The sequence below is a fragment of the Pantherophis guttatus genome, chromosome 2, assembly GCF_059756535.1.
Source record: "Pantherophis guttatus breed Tessera chromosome 2, ASM5975653v1, whole genome shotgun sequence".
Taxonomy (NCBI): domain Eukaryota; kingdom Metazoa; phylum Chordata; class Lepidosauria; order Squamata; family Colubridae; genus Pantherophis; species Pantherophis guttatus.
This window is the reverse complement of record NC_142064.1, coordinates 113435827-113459274: the sequence shown is the minus strand read 5'-3', so window position 1 is coordinate 113459274 and position 23448 is coordinate 113435827. Positions and strand designations below refer to the sequence as shown.

At 36.2% G+C, this 23448-nt stretch overlaps 1 protein-coding gene and 1 long non-coding RNA gene across 41 annotated transcripts in view; both read left to right on the top strand.

Moving 5' to 3' along the window:
• Positions 1 to 23448, top strand: part of NFIX (nuclear factor I X) — a 267955-nt gene that overhangs the window by 95232 nt on the left and 149275 nt on the right. The window lies entirely within an intron of this gene.
• The window catches only part of LOC148115274 (uncharacterized), a 45871-nt gene continuing 22493 nt past the window's right edge, over positions 71 to 23448 (top strand). Inside the window, exon 1 of one of the 2 annotated variants that reach the window (XR_015732822.1) lies at positions 71 to 22453. This is a non-coding gene — a long non-coding RNA (uncharacterized LOC148115274). Of the gene's footprint in view, positions 22522 to 23448 lie in introns of both variants that reach the window. The other variant, XR_015732821.1, reaches the window with a different exon arrangement.

The window sequence follows — 23448 nt, the reverse complement described above, 5'->3', positions numbered from 1 at the left end:
GGATGGCATTACTGGCACACTCATGTCATCTATTCTGCACAGCTCAGGGCACTTCCAGGCCTGGCAAGTAAAAATCAGCATTCCTCTATTCCTTTTCTTCAAGTGCTTTTCCTTTTCCTTTCCCACTTTAATTAAACAACAACTAAACTAGGCCCCCATCATCTTCCCAGCCAGATCCACACTAACCCATTTAAACAGAGAATTTCTCTTTCATATCAGAATATGTACATATCGATTTGTGGCAATTTTACTCATTTTCAGTCAAGAATAAAGCAGCACACACAATCACAATTAAAAGAAAATGAATTTTAAAAGTAGATCTTATCATGCTTTCTAAAATTCAGATAAATCATCTGAAAGAGAGTTTCAGTCCATACCCCAAGTCAAATAAAGAAAGTTGGGTAAACTCATGAGGTGAATAAATTAAATGACCTCTGACAATCATTTATGTTTTAATGATTAAGTAGTTTCCCCCAGATATTGGCAAGTAAGCCAGCAAATCATTCTAAAATGTAATGTGATCCTTAAGCAATTGAATTCCTTGCATTTTCATGGAAGTATATATGTGTGTATTCACAGTTGAATTGCATAGGCCATATTCTTCACTCCTACTCCAATGAAAAGCTCCAGAGTCAAGAAGGCCACTTAAGCCTAAAGCTATTTACAGGTCAATAGTTTGTTATAAGAGTTTGCTCTCTTCCAGTTTTAAATTTCTGATATCACAAGCCATAACAAGATATGGGTGGGTTACGAATATTTGATGGCATTAATAACATGCATGCCGTTATTTTGCAAGACAAGATTCTCTTAAAACTGCAAAGTGTTTAATCTTTTAAGTAAAATAAAGAAGACTGAGAAAAAGTATGATGGAACAGGAAATTTAATTCATGCCACTGAAGACAGGAAATAGAACTTGTGCTAAAATCTCTTTTACCAGTGGAATAAGATAGATTTTACAAGCTACCAAACTTTAAAAAATTGATTCTGTGTTTAGCCTTAGAATCCCACTATACTGCCCTTTTTGTCCTAGCTTTATTCCTGTACAGGTCTTAAATAAAGATAGCAATCAGTAGCATAGACAGTAAATCAGACAGATTTTTGCTGATTGCATGCCAAGAGAACAGTTCCTATGTGCTTTCCATAATATTTCATTTATTATTTGACCTTTTGGTTTTAAGAAAGATCCTCAAGAAAATTCTTATGGCAAATGCAAAAATGAGATGTTAGATATTTGTAGAGAAAAGTCAGTGTGGGAGATTGCTATCACCCATCCCCTGATTGCCTGTTTATATGCATGTATGTAAGAATGTATGTATGTATTTTTCCTGTTACTGGACCAGAAGTAAATTCAGCCGTAGAGGAGAAGTGAAAAACAACTTTGGAACAGACTTGGAAAATCAATGATGCAGGATAGACTAAACTCATCTTTCTCCTTTTCATCAATCCACTTGGACTAGCTGAGTATATATCAAAGTCAATCATCAGATCATTGAGGAAAAATAACATTAAATACTGTATGGGTTTTGGAACACATTTTGCCAAGGTGGCATAAAGCTCAATTCTAAAAGCGGCAGCATTATCTATCTGTGTTTGAATCAAAAACAACATCTTAAATAATACAATAATAGGAGCAGTAATATTAAAAATTATTGTGGGCCTTTGCTAAGAAAATGTGTAATAAATAGAAAACTTTTCAATCATAAGATTTTAATTATTCATGTCTTCTAGCTTAAAAATAATGCATATTTTTAATCTCTTAATCTACATGTTTTTCCTCATAGAATAAATAGTAATGGGACTGGAGAATTTTAATTGGGAAAGCATGATAGCCCCAATACAGTTCAGGGTCCTCCCATTGGTATTGGTGATTCTTTAAGAATAGACAGAAGATTCAGATCTCAGCTTTCCAATATTACATCATTAGGTTATGTGCTGCTCTTTCATTGGTAACTTGTTAATTGTGCACCAGAGAATGAAAAAGGGGATAAGAGGATATTGTTCCTATGGTGTGGAAGAGAGACTATTTACTCAGTTGCTTGATCTTAATTGCATATACATAACTTAGTAAAATAGCGCACTTACTAGAATTTAGAGCAATTTGCTTTTGATTCAGCTAATCTTATTTTTAGGGGGCAGTCATGGATAAACCTATCACTTCTACCCATTTAAAAACCATAACCAAAGTATTAATTTTTACAGATATGATCTTAAAACCAGTAGGGCAATTCATTTATCATCCTTGCTATTGGGGCATTGTTTTAGTTTGCTTGGGTATGTCTTGGTATTATGAAAATTTTAAAACCTATTTGACGAAAGTTCATTCACTGAAATGCTAACTTATATCATTGTTTCACTATAAGTCATGTTTGTTTCTAAGGATTTGGTCTATTCCCTTATTTCTTTTAAATTGTAAAACAAGAAGAGAATCCTCCCTTAGTGAAAGCATGTTTTGTAAATAGCTTGGGTACTAGATCCAAAATTTAATATTTTTTGTCAAGCACAAATGCCAGATGTGTTTCCTATTCTTACCATGTTGGTGTTTTCTAGTTTTCTTCATTATTTTATTTTGTTATGAAGAAGACTGCCTTGGGTGATGAGTAGAAGGCATTATTTCTTTGGTGCTAGGTAGGTTATTTCCTGGTTACAAAAACAATCCTCTTTTAATATTTTATATGAATGGTAAACAGTATAAAAGTTGACATGTCATTTCCCAAATCATAGGCTGATGGTGAGTTACAAGTTTGACATAGTTAAAGAAGAATGAACCTGCACTGGTGAGATTCTAGAGAAAGCTAATGAAACCTATTGTTTAACGTTCAGGAAAATATGAGTATCGTCCTTTCCAGTTAAGTATAGTGGGTGGCATACTGTAGACTGTCTGAAGTTTGCCCTGAGAAGTTGTGTGTTTAAGATAGAGACGTTACTGTTGTGTTTTAGCCTTCGTAGTCTAGCTGTGAACAATTGAATTAAAATATTACAAACAATATACAGTAAGGTACAAAATTAGTATATTATTCACTCCACATATAGTGCTTTTCGGGGTGGGTAGAATACTGTATCAGGTATCACCAGGATGTGATCTTCTTGTCCCCCTTTAAAAACAAAGATTTATAAATTCTGCTTTTAAAGTGGAAGTACAGCTTGTCAAGAACTGCATTCACTCTGGAAAGGGGAGGCAAATACGATAATTAAAATTGTAGTAATTCTAGATTAAGCAGCATCAGGGCACTTTAAGATTACTTCTAGTTAAGGGGAAACCAATTTAGTTTCCAGTATTAGTGTTAAGTGCTAAGCAGGTGAAATATCTCTAAAACAGAAAAACAGATGATACCCTGAGCAAATTCTGATCTAAATACTGATGAAGGAAGGGCATTGCACTCCTGAGTGTTAGTAGTTAACCATTGCATCGTTAGTCTGGTTTCCCTATTTAATTTTAGGGAACATGTGGAATTACGTATGCAGACAAACCTTCATACTTTCATATTTTGTTACCAAAAGCTTCAAAATGTGCCCCTGTGTAGTTATGGTAAGAAATGTATAATTCAGTAGCCTTATCAGACACACGAGAATGTAAACGTGAACGGAATAATAGAAGTGTGTATCCAATTTGGCTTTAAAAAGGTGCTTTTTTAGAACTAGAAAAAATAATTTGATTATTAGGAAGTATAAAAAATAAGTGTGCCCCTAACACAAAGTTAGTTCTGCAGTAACAGCTGTCTGAAAAGCTCTTAACTGCACATGAAAAAGACAGAAGAATTAAAGACTTCTGAATTAAGTTCTAGGAAAATGGGAGTGGTGAGATATTACAACATATGAATACGTAATAAAAATACATTAAAAATAATAACTACAGTATAACTGTGAATGCTGAATTAAATGCACTGAACAATATGCTATCTAATTTGAGACGTTTGACACTGAATACATTTTTAATTGAGTTGAGAAAATCAATTGCAATCCGTCATCTCCAGGAAAGCTATGTATTTTTCCAAATCTATAATGGTGTTTAACTAACTATGGGTATCCATCCCTTTTGAAATCAGTGGTTACTGATATAGATTTAGAATCATGGAAAATTAAGTTTGCAAAGAAATAGCTATGTCTATTTTTTGAAGTGCAGAACAAAACTAAACAAACACCAGGCTTGAATGTGGAACACATTCCTATAAGAAAGACTATATAGTATACTTGTAGGAAAGGAGACAAAAGGATATGAAGAGGGATTCAAGTGACACAGAAAGAAATTAAAAATAAATAGCCATAGGTGGATTGGCAGATACGCCGATGCAGTAGGTTTGATCCATAAAAGTTTAAATATGACAGCCTTAGTTAGTTTTATATGTATCATATTTCTCTTTTCCTCTCTTAGTTTAAATATATTAACCTATTTTAAAAACTGTCAGTCCCTCAGGTGTAAAAAAAATGTTTTTTATTCCTACGGCAAACAGAGAAAGATTGGCTAGATTACATGGGCATCTTTCCCATCCCCCATGCTTTGGGCACATTTTTCTCTGCCCCACCTGTTTTCTTAAGTGCCAGTTCCTGGAAATGCTGCAGCTTGCAGGTCTCCTCCCATAGATCTTGCTCTGCACCAGGCCGAGGCTTGTGAACTTCCATCCAGTTAGTTGTGACTGACATCAGGTGCATGATGATATCCTCCATGATTATCTGCATGTCCCAAAAGAAGATCAGGAACTCTTGGTCCTGTCTGTCTGTCTGTCTGTCTGTCTGTCTGTCTTGTAAATGAAGGATGTTCTCCTTCCTGGAGTTGGGGTTTGATCTTGGGAAAGAATGAATAGTCCTTCTGTACTCTGTTCAATCTGTATGAAGCCAAGGCATTAAAATGGTGAGTGAAGGAACCAAATTGCACTTTGAGGAGAACATGTCTGTTTGCACATAATGTAGAATATTTTAGGAAGACTGAAATAAGGTTGTAAATCCATCCTTTTTGCTGGCCGTCAGTTAATTAAAAATGTAATATAAGTGCCTTTAAATTTTATTTCTGTCCTTTTGTGAGACATACCAATAACTGAAAGGAACTTAGCATTGTGTTAAGTGGTGGATGTGAAGTGAAACTTCTCTTGAGTAAGTACATCAAGTTTCTTCCCCAGGCACTGTACATCAAATAAACTGGAGCTCTGCTCTGGTACCATCTCCTGCTATATAGGATGTTCCTCAGATGACCCTGCTCACCTTCCACCATTTTTATCTATTCCAATCAAGCCTCCTATTTCATTCCTCCCAATGTTTCAGCAAGCTCATTTATTTGCTCTTCTTTTTCTGCTGAGTAAACTCAATTTTTTATTGAATGCTGTAACTTAACCCAGAATTATGAAGCAATTCTGAATAGTTATTATAGAGATTAATATATATATATATATATATTAAGTTGCACCCTGTGGGATATGTAGCATGTTTGAGGCAGGGTTGAACAGGGAAGGGGAAAGGGGGAGAAAAAGCCAAAACATCTGGTGCAAAAATTTCCCAGGTCTGCTCAACTGCTAAGCTTTACCGAGCAAAATTTCTCTTGTTTCTCTGCTGAGCTGTCTGACTTGAAAGGTCTTTTCATGGACCCAGCAGTATAAACACAGTGCCATAGAAGCCTTATTTTAGTTCTTGTTTGCTTTCATTTTCCAAGATGGGTGGAGGCAGGGAGAGTTGGCTATGTGTGGCTTCAGCGCAGCAGATCCAGGAGAGCAAAAGAGAGATGAGGCTTCATAGTGAGGGGCATGACTTTCCCCCCCTTCTTTGGATGCCATGTGACTCCTTGAATAGGGGGAAGTGTGGAGGTATGATTTACTTTCTCTTCTCTTCCTCCCACTACTAGCCCTCTCCTGAGTTAGTGCTGGAGGATTTATAACTCCCCAGATTGTGCCTGAGGGCCTTTTCCTTTCAGTGGTCAGGCAGAGTTGTGACCCATAGCAAGCAACAAAGGATTAACACCCCTCCTTTTAGTACTGTCTTCTCGTATGCTAGCCATTCTTCTTACCCGAACCTACTTCACAGGGTTGGTTGGGGACAAAATTAAGGAAAGCCTTTTTGTATGTGGTATGGAGCTCCCAAGAGAAAAGGAATTACAAATAAATAAATGTGCCTGAAATCTGGGGTATGAGGATTAGAGAAGAGAAACAGGGTCTCAGACATCTAGCAACCAAGCTAACAATGTAATTTTGCACCAAAAAAGAAAAAAGAAAAAAGGAGGAGCTAATTATGGTAGTTTATTACTTTGTTTTGTTTTTCTATAAAGATGCTTCATTATCATTCGTTTAATTATCTAGTTGAACTTATCCTAAGGGAACAGGGCAGACAACAGTTAAATCATTTTGGATGGGATGGAAATTGTAGGATATGTACTTAAGCTTGCTGACATCTGAGAGAATTAAATAGAGGAGGTAATACTGCTTGTCCTCCAATGTTAAGATGCCTCCTAAGGCTAAAAATGTAATTTGCTATATGACATTCTTATTCCAGATCAACTATGGATAAAAAGGGGTTACTTTCTACTGTATCATGTTGAGATAGTTACTCTTGTAATAATCAGTTTCTGCATCTGTGATGATTGTATAGTTGTACACATATCCAGCACAACAATCTTCACAAATTTCAGTTTAAAAAGTCTGGGACTGCTGCAGCATATTAACAAGTAATAGCATAACTATCTCTTTCCCAGAAATATGGAGGGACATCTTGTAGGACCATACAAACTCAGAAAGGCTAGACTGTAATTTAATTGCTTTCATTAAAATGAAAATGTGTTCAAAAATAATTTGTGACAATACCCCTTATAAGTCCTTAAGGGGACTTTTTTTACATTCTGGGTTGGTAAAACAGGCTTTGAGCTGGCACGGTCCCTTTGTAACTTTAGACATTTAGCTTCCTGTGGAAGCTTCAGTGATAAGAGATATCCGTGTAGCCATGACTTCAAATCAATCCAGATTTAAGACTAAACTCAGAAGATGTGGGAGAAACAGATACTGTACGTTTCATAGTTCCACCTCATTCACATACAAAGAAGTGGGGAACCATAACTATAAAATTCTCCTGCTTCTTATTAATCTGGTCAATAACCTCAATGGTTCTTATTAACCTTATACCCTACAACAAAGGACTTGAATGCTAGTTGTGCTTTTCCATGCATATAGGGACAGGCAACCTGTGGATGTCATATAACTAATCCTTTGGAGCCAATCATTTGCCCAAAAGGAAAAAGATACTGAATTTAAGATTGTATTCCCTCTCTTCTGCAAGGAAGATCAGGCTGGAAAAAGTTCATATACTTTTATTACTATATTTCCAGTGCATCTAAGACAATTCTCCAATTATAAATGTAAAGTATTTTGTGCAAATATACTTTCAGGTAAATATACTGCATGACTTGGACTCATCTGTCTTCTGTTGAATGGTTCAGAAATAAAACTACACTGCAGAATGTGGTGCCTTCTGTGTCCAATATATTTAGACTTAAGTGCACACATGTTATGGGAATTCTCTCCCCCCCCCTATTAACGATGATTCAATTGGAACAAAATCTTGGAATATAACATTGGAGTAAATAAAAAAGTAGGAGATCCTAAATTTAATCACCAGCATTTTTTTCTATCAGATATCTTGATCCAAAAATATGGATTTGAAATGCCAGCGCTACCATGTTATGATTCTTAAAGAAGAGCAATTGCAGTAGAATTATTATTTTAGCACACTCGTACGTGAAATCCAAATTCCAAAAAAGCTTCCCAAAGTTCCCTCTGCAGTCCCTCTTTAAATCTTGGCATTGTTACAGGGGGAAAATAGGTTTTGAATTGGCTTCTCAATTTGAGACAGCTGTTTTGCATAGAGGTTGTAAAAAAAAATTGAAATCTTATGCTCATATCAGAAAAATGCCAAGAAAGAAAGAAAGAAAGAAAGGAGGGAGGGAGAAGGGAGGGAGGGAGGGAGGAAGGAAGGAAAGGAAGGAAGGAAGTTATCCACTCAGCTTCAACTTCAAGAAAAGGAATTTTCTTGGACTGTAGCTTATTATTACAGTATGGTGATAACGGTAACTGCATGTAACTGCACCCTTTTAAAGGGGAAGGGTTTTGCCCCCTTTTAGAAGGCTGCTCCATTACTTCCACAGGGAGCTCAGTGGTTAAATGGAGGCCCTGGCTTTATTTGTATAATGCTGGCTCTCCTGAGTTTTGTACACTTTTTAACTTTCATCAAATAGTAAATACAGTACGTCTGTGCAAATCAGTGCTAGGTTAATTCTGTACATTTAAGCTGTACATTTAGTGTTCAGCACTATGTTTATTATTTGCACTTAATTCCTGCATTCTCTCTCTGTCTGTCTCTTTCACTCAATGGTTCTCCTGCTATTTTGAGAGATGCACAATTTGTAACAAGAATTTAATACATAAATGGTCAGTTTTCTTATTAGACATTTAGGCAAGAAAAATCAAAGATATAAGTACAGATTAGGCGAGACCTGGCTCAAAACAGTAACTGTGAGAGGGACTTTTGAGTCTTAGTGGATGATCACTTGAATATGTGCCAGCAATGTGCAGTAGCAGACAAAAAAGCTAGTAACAGTCCTGGGTTGTATAAACAGAGGCATAGAATCAAGATCATGTGAAGTAATCACTTTATAAAACCCTGGTAACACCACACCTGGAATACTGCAACCAATTTTGGTCACCATATTACAAAAAAGATGTTGAGGCTTTGGAAAAAGTTCAGAGAAAAGCAATTAAGATGATCAAAGGCCTGGAGACTAAAACATATGATGAACGGTTGCAGGATCTGGGTTTGTCTTATCTAAAGAAAAGAAGAATTAGGGGTGACATGATAGCAGTAATCCACAGAGATGAGGGGGTCAAATTATCCTCCAAAGCACCAGAGGGCAGAACAACAAACAATGGATGGAAACTAATCAAAGAGAGAAGCAACCTGGAATTAAGGAGAAACTTCCTGATAGTGAGGACAACTTACCAGTGGAACAACTTGCCTCCAAAAATCGTGGGTGCTCCATCACTGGAGGTTTTTTAGAAGAGTCTAGACAGTCACTTATCTAAAATGGTATAGGTTCTCCTGCTTGAGCAAGGGGCTGGATTAGAAGACCTCCAAGGTCCCTTTCAGTTCATTCTATTCTATTCACATTTTGAGGCCCAAATAGAGAATGTTGTTCCAAGTTTTCAGGCAATAATATAACTAGTGCCAAGAAAGGGAGAGTACCTCCTCATGCAAGTAGCATTTCCAAAGAGGCCAGTTTGGAGACTGCAGGAGACAAAGAGACTGAAGTTCAATTCTGCCATTGCAGTTAGTAAACTTGTAGATGCTGCTGTTACTATGCATATGGTACATCTTTTCAGTCTTTGTACTGATGTTCAGAAAGATCAGTTGAGACAAATCTCAGCCTTAAAGAGTACTGATGAAGCGATTGCTGTTTACAAAGACAGTACTTGATTAGATTAATTGGTTTAATTTTCTGTAAGGTAGCTTCATATCTCATGAGAAAATTTGATCTTGTCCTGTGATTCTACTTAAGGGGAGTTTCTTAGGATATAAATTATCAGTGAGTAGACCCAACCTGTACCTGGTACTGATGGGGAAATACAGATTTATAACTAGACATTCCGTTAGTCAACTAAGAATTCTTTCTTCTTTTCAAAGTGGACAGGTGTTTTCCTCCATAAATTGGAAAAGTTGTCAGTATACCACAAATGACTAATTAAAGAGTCATAGTAAGAAGCAAATAAAATTATGGTTTAATTTACCAAGTGAAGGAAACTTATTTTAAGAATGTGAAATAATGGTAAAAAAAAAAAAGAACAGCTATCCTTTCAGTTTCTTTGGCATGCTTGGAGACCTGCAAATTCTGTAAAGTAAAAGAAGGGACATCTATTTTTTTTCCATTTTGGGGGGGGTTGGGGAGGAGTAGGGGAGGCCAAAGACCAGGGAGGGATGAGGTAGCTCCACTCTTATTGTAGACACAGCAGACAGGACTTTTAGCTTGTTCCCCCCCTCCATTTTGGGGGCCTAATGCATGTATATTCATTGGCTTCCTGCTAACAGAGTCATTTCCCCCTAAATCTTGGGTGGAATTTGAAGACTGCAAGAGGGTTTTCAAGGCCGCCTGCCCAGCATTGCTTCAAGGGCTAAATTTGCATTTTTGTTATCTTTTCCTCTGTCATTAAGATTTAGAATATAAACAATGGACCTTCCATTCTTTTGTTAGCTTGTTATTACCTTTATCAGTCTGAAGGTTCAGTTCGCCAATAGAAATGATTTTAAGTGTGAGGAGGCTGCAATGAATGTCAACTTTTAACTGCTGTAATGTATCTTTCAGAGATCTATATTACTTTCATCCTTCCTATCTTGTTCAGATTTACTGGAATGCTAGATATACAAGGACCAGTCCAGAGACCAAAAATAACAATCTCTGTACAGTTAGAACTGCTCCCTACCTATTAGATAATTTCTTTAAGGACTAGACATTAGAAGTTACTAGTAACACAAGAGGGGCTTGGGTTTTGATTTTTAGGTTTTTTTTTTTTCATGAAAAATGGGTAAAAAGCTTCTAAGAAAAACCATAGCTGAAATTGCTATTTTTTCCTTTCCCACAGTGCAGATCAGTGTATTCGCCTTGCAAGAATGCATGAGTGTCAACAGTTGCAAAACATTCTGTGTACTGATACTTCAGCTGGGCCAAGCTCTTGAAGCATGTTGCTGTTTTCTGCAAAGCATTTGTAGTTGTAGCCTTACAGCAATTACATTGTTAGGGAGGTGCAGTATGCTCCTTTGAAGGTCTGTTGCGGGTGGAGGGTGCAACTGTGCATATACAAACAATTGGGGAAAATCTTCAATGCACCTAAATAACCCTTTGGAGTGTTGGAAGAAACATCCTTTTAGGTTCTGCTCCAAGTGGGGAAAACAGACACTGGAAACATGGAGACTGCTTGGAAAGGTGGTTTAATGGTGGACAGGATCACATGGCTTGAGTTCCTGAACAGAAAAGGGGAGATACAGAAAATCCTCGGGTTTTTATGCTCTCCCTGGCTCTGCATTTCTTGGGGCCCCAAAAGAGTATCCTGATTGGTTGTCAGACTCCCAGGGGGTGGGGGCCTTGCTAGCTGATGGTCACATGTGCTTCCCAGGTCACATGTGATGAGTTTCTGCTGCTATTGTGTAGAGGGCTAATCCTATCTTTGGCAATTCCTACTATGGCTCTGCCTGAAGGAGGTAGATCTTTGTTATGTAGAGTAGACTGGCCCAAGCCTTAATGGCCCATTGACAAAGGGTGGGGGGCAGGAAGGTGGGAGCTGCTTTGTCTGTAAAATATGCTTCTCATATTTCTCATCCAGGGAAATATAATATTCTGCCTTTTTCATATTTCCTAAAATATTTCACTCTTCCAGGAAAGGGGTGGGTGCTAACTTCCTACAGGAGTACATAGCTATTTTAATGGTTCAAAGAGGAAGGTTTGCTAAACTTCATTTTTAACTGTTTTCACAGCTCTAGGGGTCTGTGTTTAAATATTTCCGGAAGGAGCCTTTCACAACTACTGAGTATAGTGCAATCCACCTATCCTTAAATTGATAGAAAAAATTACTTTAAACTCATTGCCTTCACCTGTCTTCTGCCCAAGTTAAGGGTCACAAATCTTAGCAGAGTTTACATACCTTAAGGTAACAATTGAGCGGTGCCAAAGGGGAAAATAATATCTAAGTACTGGTCTGGTAATGCATACAATGATTTAAACACATTATGCAATCTCTCTGTGCATCTTTCTGATAAATATTTAATTGATTCCTAATGTAATGTTAAAAACATGTGGTGACACATCTATTACCTTCTTTCAAGCCCTAAACAAGAAAGACTGCTATTGCTTATTCCCACGTATAGCAATGTGCCAACAATGACAGTCATAATTTTTACACACATCTCAGAACAAAACTGTCCAGCATTGCTTTTACAAATTTGTGGAAAAGTGGAAAATTTACTTTTACCTGAAAAGTAAAAGAGTTGAAAAGTAGTAGAGTTACATTGAAAACTTATTTTTGCATGTTTGAATTTTCTGTATAAATTTGGATCAAATACAGGTAGTCCTCCACTTACAACAGTTCATTTAGTGAATGTTCAAAGTTACAACAGCATTGAAAAAAGTGACATGACCGTTTTTCACAGTTACAACCTTTGCAGCATCTCCAGGATCATGTGATTAAAATTCAGATGTTTGCTATGTCCCAAGGTCATGTGATCACTTTTTGTGACCTTCTGACAAGCAAAGGCAATGGGGAAGCCACAACCAAGTTACAAACTTATCAACTGCAGTGATTCACTTAACAACTGAGGCAAGAAAAGTCATAAAATGGGGCAAAACTCAGTTAAATGTCTCACTTAACAACATAAATTTTGGGCTCCATTGTGGTCATAAGCTGAGGACTACCTGTATAACTTAATTGTAGTTTTATCACAGTGTAAGCTTCATATTCAAGTATATTTTCTCAGGATCTGTTTCTTATATGATTAGTGCAAATTTATCTCTCAATCAGAATTTAAAATTTATCAGCCGTCATTGCAACATTTCGCAGGCCAGGGTGTAAAGAAGGAAAGATTTATACAATCTGAAGAGAAACCAAGAGCCTTGGTAGTACAATGGTCTAAAGCACCCTGTTATTAAGACCAGCTGCCTGCAATTACTGCAGGTTCGAATCTCGCCAAGGCTCAAGGTTGACTCAGCCTTCCATCCTTTCTAAGGTAGGTAAATTGAGGACCCAGTTGTGGGGGCAATAAGCTGACTTTGTATAAATATACAAAAGGATGAAGGCTATTGCTTAGCACATTGTAAGCTGCCCTGAGTCTCCGGAGAAGGGCGGCATATAAATCAAATAAAAAAAAATAATAAAAAAAACCAGAGTAGAAGGAAGGAAATATATGTATGTGAAAAAGGGTTTATGCAAGTAAAGAGCACTTTCATGATGGCCGAATCATGGCTTGATGGATCATGACACCTGATTTGTTTGTTTGTTTGATAATAACAAAGATGGGACTTGAACTCATGGTCTCCTGCTTTCTAGTCTGGTGTCTTAATCACAAGACCAAGCTGGTTCTCAATAACAACTTATTGTTCATATGACACATACAGGGTTATAAAATGATTATCTTGCAACCTAATGCTACAACATTTCATAAAGATTTCATGTGATCTAACTTACTCTTTGACTGTGAATTCAAGTTCCACCTTAACCATGGAAGCCAGCTGGGTGACTTTGGCCAGCCACTCTCTCTAGCCCAACCCACCACACAGGGCGTTGTTGTGGGAAAAATAGGAGGAGGAAGGTATGTTTGGTATGTTCACTGCTTTGAGTTATTTGTAAAAATAATAAAGGTGGGATATGCATAAAGTAAAGGGTCATAATAAGTTTGCTAGATTTCTACCAGGAGGAAGAATATACTCTTCATGAAAAGGCAATGGGAGAAATGTGTAGACTATCGCTAGGCAATAAGTATATGGCTTCCTCTATCATTTATCCAAGGCACATGTGGTCACAGCTGATTGTAACGCCAGGTTAGCACTTATGTCTGAACTGGCAATTTTGTTTTTGTTTTTAAAGCTACTGAAGGGATGTTTGCAATGAGAAGAACAAAAGATTTGGATTCTACCTTTTATATTGTTATTTCACTATGCAGTATGCACTACAGTGTGTATGTTTTGAAACTATTTGGAAGAAATGCTTTTGACCTGGTATGGGCAGAGCACCTCTGTGTTGCCTAGAGACTCTTCAAGCAGCCACTTTGGGGGAGAAAGACTGTGTGTGTTGAATAGAAGCCTGAAAAAAGACAACTGCTTTGATGAATAGCACTGAGGTGCTGTGCTTAGGTGAAATCTAATGCAACTAATTCTGAATAGTTTTCAGACTGTGGATAATCCTATATTCTGAAGTTCTTTTTATAGCCTGTAATATTCTTTTTTAATCTGTGCTGAAGAATATAATGCAAGTTACTCTGAATAGCCATTCAGGGAGAGGGGCATGTTATATATGTTAAAGAAATCTAAGGAATCCAAGCATTTCTATATTTTTCCAATGAATTTTCCACCAAGTATTCTGCAAATACTTAATACGAACTTTTCTTCATTCCAATAAGTCTGTATGAAGTTGCTGCATAAGTTCCACTACAGTGATTCCATTGTAGAGCTCCCTTTTGTCTCTGACATATTCTAGTTCTAAACTTTTAGTGATAGGCTACAATACAGTATTACATGTATTTTTATCGTTCGCTGTTCACCGCCCTGAGTCCCTTAGGAATAGGGCGGTATATAAATTTAATAAATAAATAAATAAATAAATAAGGTTTGATAGAATTTACTTCCTAGAATATATGATTAGCAGCTACCTTTAATTACTCTTGACAACATTTTAGCCGTATCAGCAACAACTTTTAATTTGCTGGCACTTTTTTAAAAAAATTAGATTATATCAATGTTTAGAGAAATTTTAGGAACAATTATAGGCCAAATTACAGTGTACTAGTCTAGAACTCCTGTCATCATCTCAACTTTTAGAAGTCTGCCGAATTCACTTAAAGAGTGACTGAATATCAATAAGTCTCGCTTCTGAATAAAAAAAATCTCTGTAAAATATGGATTACACTGTAATAATACAAGTCCCATTTCTTTAAAAATTATAGAGTTACATCACATGTTGGATGTAGATCTGATAAAATTGCCAGCATGTAGAATGTACTAATAGATGCACACATATGAAATAGGTTATATCTGCAAGCACACACCCTTAGATTGTTTTCTAGCACATGGGGCAAAAATAGATGTTTCAAAATGCTAGTAAAATAAAAATAAAATCATTTTCTTTAAAATCAAAATTTCATAGTACTCTAAATGGTGATCTCGGTACCTGTTTTACTAAGTGAGAGAAAGAAAGGTGTTACAACTACCGTAAGATTTCTGACTCAGATCTAATTCAATCCATATAATCAGGGGAGAGATTTCAGGCTATGCTGCATGTTAGACAGAAATGCCATATCAGCCTTCCATGAATGGGCAAGGCTTTGGTTTAAAAAAAAGAAAAAAGAGCCTTGCAAAGTTTGAATCCCAGCATCCCTTTTTAAGAGTAAAGAATTTGAAGCTGAGAAGACTGGTTTGGTCTGTGGGCTATTTTTTGTTTATTCTCAGTATAATATTGTTAATATCTCAGGTTTGCTCCTCAGAATATAGTGCTAAATGGAGTAGATAGATAGATTTTATTTATTTAAATCAATGACCAGCATTAAAAAAGAGAGAAAATAAGAATACAATAAAACCAAATGTACAAATTTGGTGTGAGCAAACAGAATAAAATAAACAATACAGTGGTGCATGCTATTAAAGCTAAATTTGTTGAATAAAATTGGTACCTACTGTACATCTAACAAGGGAAGTAAATATTCAATTTACAATAATTTGACAATATTGACAAATCATTATTAAAATTTAAAACTCTTGAGGTGGTAATCACAGATAACAGAAAAGAATTATTATAATACAAATAGAAAAGGAATAACTAATGCATATTACTTACTAATACAAACCTAATTGTTCATGTTCATTCCCTGCTATTATGCAAAATTTGGCTTCATTATATATGACTTTTTTCTTAATCTGGTAGAAGAGTAGAATAGAGACACAAGGACCCCTGAAAATGAAGGTGTGGGGATAGAAGTTTATTTCATTGGATAGGAAAAAAATGTAGGAAATTTTAAGGAAATCTGAAATGTTATACTGCATTCAGTATATTCTCTTGAACTGCGAGTAGAATACTGAAAGCGACATTGCTATACATAGCCAATTTTACTTCTGTGCTATAAAATTTCAAAGTCAAGGTTCAAAGAGAGCAGTGGCCATGGTGACTGTTTTGCTCCTTTGCTGCTTAAGTTGCTAAAGAAGCAATAGTGTGACGAGCTGATGCTGGAGAAGGTTTCAACAATTTGCCCTCCTGGGGCAGAGCAGTGCATCTTCCCCCCTGCTTTCTGAGATACATAAATACCCAAAGCCAACTAAACTATTATGAAATATGATGCAGAAAACCTTTTTGCTTCTCTTTCTCCATGACAGTAAAAACATAATGAGTTGGATCTACACTTAGTCATGCTTATGGCTGACCTGGTGAAATCAGTGAAAATTAAAGATAAATGTATCCACTGTTAAGTATTACATATCCAATAACAAACCTTATATAAGCATTCTTTGAAGTGTGTTTGCAGATGTGCAAAAAATATTTTAAGTGCTGAAGCTACTTACAGATCTATTCAGAACCTAGGATGAGATAGGTTCTTGAATGCACTCTCACTATTTGCATAACAGGCAAACACCTGCATACAATTGTGATCAATTACATAACCATTTACTATTGTTTCATAACATGAAAAAGTGCTGCCTACAGTGGCCATTTCTCACTCTGGCTATTGGTGGACTGGCACTGGAGGTGTTCTTAAAGATTCCAGAGTATAGAACAAATTATTTGTATAATTGAATTACATACAGTAGCTACCAACTCGGCATATGATTGAGGATAACATTTAATCAGAAAATAACAAGTCCATATAAAAATGACACATTGAATAAATAGTTGAGGAAAACAAACACCATGAAAACATAAAGATATAAAAACTTATCATGCAAAAAAAACCCCTCAGCCAATGAAATCATACCTTTCCTTGACCCAGTGCACGGGAAAAGAGACAGCCCTTTTTGAAAGTCAGGGAAAGTCAGGGTCAACCAATTCTCGTTAGTGGTGGATGGATGTGGGGTGCTGTTCCTATGGCACAGAAGGCATTTCTCTGGGTGGCATCAGATGACATTACCTAAGTAACAGGACCTAGGCTGCTTGGTCTAGGTGCAGAGTCAGAGCCAGTCATCCTAACCATTCTATATGGCAGCAGCAAAGCTTTTGAAAGCCCACCTCTGGTATCTCAATGGCAGAAAAAGAGAGAGAAAGGAGGTTAATTATTCAACAAAAAGAGAGTACACAGTTCTCTGGAACTGGATCTACAGAAAGGCCTTTATTTGGGTTCTATGTATGCGCTTCTCCCATTGTTCTGGTGGCCTCTGGGATGATGCAAAGGGCCACTCTAAAGCTGTCCAATTTCCAGTGAAGTCTGCTAGCTGATAGAATAGCACAGTTCAACTTCCACTCCTTTGGTTCACCGTTTCTTGAACTGTAGTAGTCGAAGCTTTAATTATTATGTGCTTATAGACATACAATAACAACCCTTAATGTAATAATATACTACAATCAGTTACAACATAGTATCATAAAATAAGAAGCTTCTAAACTAAAAGGCCATGACATGGAATAATATTAACATGTATGCATTAAAGTGTTAGGTAAGGTTTGGTGTATTTTAAAGCAACTTCACCAGATGTCAAGGAAAAAAAATATTCTTAGGTTGATTTTTTTTAAAGTTAAGTGATCCAATGTCACCTGATGGAAACCTATGCCAAAGAACCAAAGGTGAGAAAAAGCCCTTAACTTTGATGCAGCTAGTTTATTATTTAATAGATCCAAATGACCCTGGTCTGATAATTAAATCAAGTAAATAGGTACATGAGTCATTAGCAAGTTTTTCAAATAATTGGACATGCTCATCAGTGTGTACTGGCATCTTTCTTGAATCCCCAACCAATTGGTAACCAAAGGAAATAGGGGAAAAAGAAGGAATGTCCAGAACAGTATCAACAGCATATTCTGGAGAAGGGCAGAGTGAGGTGTTGGTTAATCCAGCCAACAAGCTACTACAGTAATCCAAGCATAACATATCCAGCCTGGCTCTCTTGGTAAAGAATTAAATAGTATTTTAGGGCATGCTTTGTGTACCCTTTCCAATTTTAATGTCTTGCTGAAGTGACCATGATTTTTATTGCACATTAGGTCTTTTGAATATCCAGTTCTCTGCCCTGATCATATCTCAAGTCTGCATAACTGTTGATCTACCAGTTTAATTTAGGTTCTTGGTTCTACTGGCTATGGATTTGTTTCTCACTTTGCAGCTTCTCCATCATTGCTTCCTTATTTACCACTCTGCTCCCCCCTCTGCTGTGGGGGGAGAGAAGAAAACTAAGAGTCAGGTAGGTCCATTTATCAGCACTCCTGACCTTACCAAGGAGATGAATAGACTTGATGGTAACAGAATATCTTCTATGATTGTAGGTGACACTCCTTTTCTTTTCTTGTATTGACCATTTTGGATCCACTGAAATATCTCTGGGAAAGACCCTCCTGGTCTTCCATATACTGTAGCTGTAAAAGACCTGTAATACATGGGAGCTGTCTTCTCCCATGTATTACAGGAGCCCTTTCCGTGTTGAGAAGTCTAGGTTATTATGGTCAGCCTCAATTAAATGTTGATTATATATTTTATCTTGCTTATTTCGGATTTGTATAGTATGTTTTCTTTCTTGATTTTCTTTTAATTTTTTAAATTATTGTACACTGTCCAGACTTACAAACTGTGAGAGGGGCAGCTTTGCAAATCGGATGGATGGATGGATGGAAAGATGATAGATAGATAGATAGATAGATAGATAGATAGATAGATAGATAGATAGATAGTATCATTGGTCATTTCTTTTGCCAGATCAGTTACTGTGAATGGTAAGCATTTCTTTATCTGTTTCTCATCAGGGCAAACTATTTTAATTGAAATTGTTTTTAGAGTTATGTTACCAAGTAAGGTTTATATTGTTTCCACAAATGGTCATATTATTCAGCATTTTTTATTACAGATTTATAATGCTTGGTTTTATTTTAAAAAATCTTATTTAACATAGAAATGGAACGTTTTGAAGTGGCATGTTCATTACACATAACCAGAATTAAATGAAGTATTTTTTCTACGACTGTTTTTTTCTAGCTGTAGTGTGTAAATAATAGCGTTCAAAATATTTTATAAATGTTCATTATTTTGTCAGATTTGCAGCAACTATGAAAACAATTAGAGAATTTGAAATATGGATTACATCAATGCTATTTTCTATATCTTTCCATATCTTTCTCTGTTTGCAAACCATCCTTGCTTTTTTTTACATTCATATAAAATTTAATATGTTCTTTTTTGTTCTTCCAAGTCATCTCTCCCTCCCTCCCTCCCTCCCTCCCTCTCTCTTTTGGCTATTTCTCTTACTATTTAGTCCTCATTCATTTTCTCCGTATGGTCAGATGACCTCAACATATTTTTTCAAACTGCTATATCTATTCCTTTTGCCCCAATGGATGTTATTTCATCAAAACTGTTTTTCTGTAACTGCTTCTCGTATTCAATCTGCATTCATTTATTGCATATGTTGCACGCATGACAGCTGTGTTTCTCCTGGCACACCTAGCTCTTCCATATAATACAGTGGGTAGATTTTAAAGGTATTTTAGCTTTTTTTTGACTAACAGACAACCATTTGTCTGTAGTACCTTTTTACTACGATTTAATGTCTTAAAAGGTAGCCACCAAACATTCTACCAAAATGCAGAAATTCATCCTTTTGCTTTGCTCTTGTTTTTTTTCCTGCCACTTGTGAATAATTTCCAAATGCTCATTCCATTTTAACTATGAAGCACTGGTATGTTGGTCATTGATTCATTAGCTTTCAGATACATATTCTTTGTTGGTTAATACAGCCCAACATTTGCTGCAAATTGTTTGAATTCTCAGCCAACTGCATAGTATTGTCTCCAGATATGTAGAATCTGTAGATTCTATATGTAGAATCATATCCCCAATGGTTCACTGCGGAACCATTTGCTAAGTATTCCATTTATTCTCACACTTGCCTTACTTTCATCGTGCATTGTTATCACTGCATTTACCATAGTAGCCAAGCTTTAGTTACAGATGAAATACTCTATAATTCAAATTTATTTATTTTATCGTACATTCTTTAAGTAAAGATGCAATAAACTTTTTTACATTTACATTTATTTTTTATTAAGTCTCTGATGTCAAATCGGATTCAAATTAAAACTGAGTTTGTGGGTGGCAATGCATTGTTGATGGAACAAAATTTGAACTGGGCATTTGTAATTTATGCAGCCCCAGGCATGTTTTCTCAGATACACGATTTTTGATTGCAAAGGGACTTAACATGTTCTAAATATGTGTAAGATTGCAGTCCATTGTATTCAGTAGTAATCTTCATATAGTCTAAGATCACAGATTGCATTAAGCCACGGGTTACTCAATAAACTACAGTTGGAAGGGTTTACATAATACATTAGGCCTTCAGGAATAGTTTACAATAAAGCGTAGTGGATTTATATAATAAGCTTTGTCCTATTTTGTGGTAGGGCAGTAGAATTGCCACAAAATAAAAGGACTCTCCTTCATATTTTCCCTTGTTCTATGCTACACACTACCCCATACCTTACACAGTCTGTAGGATCTCCATGTTTTCAGAATGTGTAGCCTGCTGAGGGGTGGGGGGCAGTAACCCTTCTGTTGTGCTGATAGAACTCTTCTTTTGGCAGAAAGTCTTTAAGAAGAGGTCACCCTAAAACTGCAACACACTTTCTCCAGCATAGGCCCCTCTAAATTATTTGAGGTTTACTTCTGAACAAATATGTATAGATTTAACCTATGCTACCTTATTTCTCTGGTGTAATGATAACATATTGAGCAATATTTATATTTAAATGTACAAATGTACAAAGTTTAATAGATATATGTTCTTCCTGTTCTATTGGTTTTGCAATTTATTGAATTGGTACTTCTTTACTTGTGTTAAATAATTTTGAGACTACAGATAATCCTTGATTTATGACTGCAATTGGGACTAAAATTTATCGTAATTTGTTGCAGTCACAAGTCTGCAACCTGATTTTATGACCATTTTTATGATGATCATTAAACAATCACTATGGTTGTTACATGAATCCAGCTTCCCCAACAGGCTTTTTGTAGCTAGAAATCAACAAAAAGAGGTTGCAAATCGTAATCAGGTGACTACAGGACACTTTAACCTGTCATAAATGCAAGCCAGTTGCCAAGCATCTGAATTGCAATCACATGACTATGGGGCTGTTACGTTCAAGTATTGGTCATAAGTCACTTTTCCCTGGGGTCATAGTAAGTTTGAACCATTGTTAAACATATGTAACTATGCAGGCAGAAATCTGTGGTTTTGCATAATATGCTCCCTAGAAGAGACATTCATGAAAACGGGTAAACTGTTCAACATACTCTGAAGCATGTAATTGGAATCCTTTTAGAAAATTGCACTACTTGGGAAACAAAATAATAAAAGACTGTCTTTAGTTTTTCCTTCATTTCTTTCAATAACCAATTGGCACAACTGCTGCTTCTTTTATTGCACAATTGAAAATGCCAAATGCATATTTATTGATGATTCCCCAGAACTGCAATACTTTTAACAGTTTGGAGAAAATTAAGAGAATGTTGTCCATCACTAGGAGATTGAGATTCTAGTGCCCAGTAACGTTCCCCTCCCCCCAGACCTGGGTAGATATAGGACTTCAAAACTTTGTTTCCTTTAAACTTTCTGTCTTTTAATTTTCTTAGTGGATCACTATCACTTGTTAAGTATTACCACATGCAGACTTCATTGTCTCTGTTAATTAAAACTAGAGTTGCTTGGATAATTAAGGCAACCTATAAACTGAACAAACAAGAACGTATGATGACCGTCTTCTGATTCTGGACTCTACATTGAAGTTCTGAGGTCGTCGATACTCAGCAAATAGCAGATTATTATTTTATGTTTATTTATTGGATTTATATGCCGCCCTCTCTCCAAAGGACTCAGGGCGGCTCACATCAGTGAATGTTCAGATGTTCCTTTTAACTTTTTATCGTGGATTCATACATTGAATAATTTTAAGCAGTATATATTTTTGTTTGTACTTTCCTTAAGGAAACACATCCTAGGGAACTTTATATAGCAGCAATACAACCAACAGAGCCAACAGGTGTGAGTGATGGCGAAACTTTAGTGGAATGTCTATGAATATAAGTAGACTTTGTATATGTGAGTAGATTGTATCCATGCAAAGCATGGAAGATTATTAGGATCCCCTGACTTAGGTTTGTGGCCCTATCCATTGTGGACATGCAATTCCTAGCATGCTTGTCCAGAGTTAAATTGACCCAAAAAAAACCTATCCATAGATGAGACCAGCAGAAAACTGCAGATGTTTAAATGTTTAAATGGTTGCATGTTTAGGCAGATTCATTCTTCAGGCAAGAATGGATGTTAAATGTTGTCATGACTATTGCAGACTCAGAATTCTTTAAGAGTTAAGTATAGCTGATTTTGAGGAGTTCGAAAACAGAAGAAATATTGATCTAAATGAACTTACTGTTTCCTTCTTGGGCTTCCAAATCAAAACAGATGCAGTCTCGGTGGCTTGAACATAATAGGTGCCTAAATCCTTTGAGAAGCCTGGAGACACTGGTCACTGCACCTAGAACAAGCTTGGTGAGCTCAGTCATTTGGCTGCTTTACTCATGCAAAAGTTCACAGGCATCTGAGGGGCAAGTGAGGAAGTAAGCAAAGACTGGTGTGTTCATATGAGCTTATCTGAACAATTGCTACTACTGTATAGATGAAGGATATGACCGTTTCAATAATATTACTGTGCTGTGTACACTTTGCTTTTTTGTTTTTGTTATCTGCCAAATCAACGTTATAAATAAACAACAAATCCCAGACAGAAGAAACTTTGGAGGGAGACCTTTGGGACTGGTATCCTTTGTTACAGTATTTTCTACTTCCTAGAAGGTTTAAGGAGTTTTTTCTGTGATCAGTCACAATTTTATAGTTTCATATCCTTATGTACTAATTCATAATGTAGTTGTTTAGTTCTATAGTATGATGCTTGAACTCAGTCACTGGAGTTTATACCTCAATATTTATGATTCAGTGTTATTTGTGAAGCATATTGAAGATATCAGAGCTAAATGTGATATTTGAATTGCTCTTGCTGCCTAGATCCTATAATTACGAAAGTTTGCTAAGTGCTCCACAGAGAAGGTACCAGTCTTTCTCAGTCTTCTTTTTCTGACACTGTGTCATTCAAATGTCTCAGCAATTTTTTAAAATCTTTTTTTTCCTGATGGCTATTTTTGATTAGCTTTGGCCTTTCCTTATGTTATAGTCCACTTTCATAATTCCAAAGTTTGATTATTTGATATTTTAATAGTACATTTTAATACTGTATTTTGTCTTTAAAACAAAACAAAACAAAATTGCTTTAAAAACATTCAAAATAAATTTAAAGCTTCTGATATTCCAAAATTAGCAGAAAGCTATAGGGAAGGAGGAAAAAAACCCTAAAGCATTAACATTGGGAAGACCTCGGGAAAGACATGAGCTATTGGCAGAAATAAAGAAGATATAAGCATAGGCTCCTCCTGAAGATCCAGGGGAAGAAGCACTTCAGAAGGTTAAATACCACTACCGACAAAAGTGTC